The sequence below is a fragment of the Etheostoma spectabile genome, unplaced genomic scaffold (genome assembly GCF_008692095.1).
Source record: "Etheostoma spectabile isolate EspeVRDwgs_2016 unplaced genomic scaffold, UIUC_Espe_1.0 scaffold273, whole genome shotgun sequence".
NCBI lineage: Eukaryota > Metazoa > Chordata > Actinopteri > Perciformes > Percidae > Etheostoma > Etheostoma spectabile.
This window is the reverse complement of record NW_022605577.1, coordinates 1,139,342-1,140,954: the sequence shown is the minus strand read 5'-3', so window position 1 is coordinate 1,140,954 and position 1,613 is coordinate 1,139,342. Positions and strand designations below refer to the sequence as shown.

The following is a 1,613-nucleotide window of genomic DNA, read 5'->3' as shown; positions in this document are numbered from 1 at the left end:
GGGGGGTCTTAATATTTCTTCTCGGTAATGGCTTGGTTGCTCATAATAATACTAATCTCTTAAAGTTAATCCTGTTATTCTTTATGACTGCTAGGATGCTAATCCAACAATCACCTTATTCATTCAAATGACTTCCACATGGAAGAAGTGCATGACACAAGCACCTTGGGACACTTAGCCTTCATTTTGTCAACATCTGGAACATCCAAAGACAGTTTCAAACCAAGGGGTGCACACATGTAACACTAGCCGTGTATCCTGTAACGATCACTACATCCTTATTGGCTCTGGATGAATTGTCGAAGCCATAAAATTTCACGGAAGATAAACTGTTATTTTTACGCAAGTAGGGGCGGCTGTGGCTCCAATCGGAAGGTGGGAGGTTCGATCCTTGGCCCTGCAGTCCCATGTCAAAGTGTCCTCGGGCAAGACACGGAACCAAGTGTCCCCCGATGTTGCGCCATCAGAGTGTAAATGTGTGTGAGTGTGTATCTGATGAGCAGGTGGCATCTTAAAAGGCAGCCTGGGCCACAGTGTTCTATGCAAAAGCGCTTTGAGCACTTGTTAAGACTAGAAAAGCGCTATACAAGAACAGTCCATTTACAACTATTATGGCTCAACACTGACTGGTTTTTATGGAAATATGGAAGGCAAGAGAGGGAGTCCAAGAGAGTCATCGACCGTCGTCTTAACCCATAATGAGTGAACACTCTGTGGTTTTATGAAGATTGGCGAGTTTCAGAGAGGGAGAAAGAAACACTTACAGGAGACAGGTGGAAAAGGAAGATTGTGTAACAACTGTATGAGTAAAATGGCTACAGAAGATGAAAATATTAACTAGGGAAAGTGGTGTTTTTCAAAATAAAATAAATTTGAAGCCATAGTGACAACAAAACTGTCAGCGCGTCCACATGATACAAGCCTTCTGTGATCGGCGAAGTAAGGTTGAGAGACTTTATTTTAGGATGTGCCACGTTTTGATCTTTGTTTGAACATTCTGACACCAGTGTCTCCCATTATAACATCTGTTTGCTTTGAAAACCACATGTGCTTATGTTTTCATGCCACCATTCTGAAAAACATATGCTTGACAAAACTAAGCGAAATCAACAGAGTGCCAGTCATAATACTGAAACTAAGAAAAATGCATTGTGACATCAACAACTAGCAAACAGGCGCTCATCTTACAGTCCTACGACACAGCCCTGAGAATGATATCCCAGACGCAGACATGGGCCTTATGTTCCCATATTTCTAAGATATTTTTCAAATGTATGCCCTATGTTCACACATTTCTAAGATATTTTTTAAAAATTAGGCCCTATGTTCCCACTGTTCCCACATTTTTAAGATACTTTTCAAAATGAGGCCTTATTTTCCCACTGTTCCAACCTTTTTAAAGATTTTTTTCAAAATTAGGCCCTATGCTTCCAAATTTCCAAGAAAGTTTTCAAAATTAGGCCCTATGTTCCCAAATTTCCAAGAAATTTTTCAAAATTAGGCCCTATGTTCCCACATTTCTAAGATTTTTTTTACCCTAATTTTGAGAAAAATATTAGAAACGTGGGACCATTGAGCTGTGGGAACATAGGGCTGACCCTCTTCTTCTTTTT

General features: G+C 40.1%; 1 protein-coding gene across 1 annotated transcript in view; it reads left to right on the top strand.

Annotated features, from left to right (window-relative positions):
- The window catches only part of aff2 (AF4/FMR2 family, member 2), a 197,518-nt gene that overhangs the window by 154,749 nt on the left and 41,156 nt on the right, over positions 1 to 1,613 (top strand).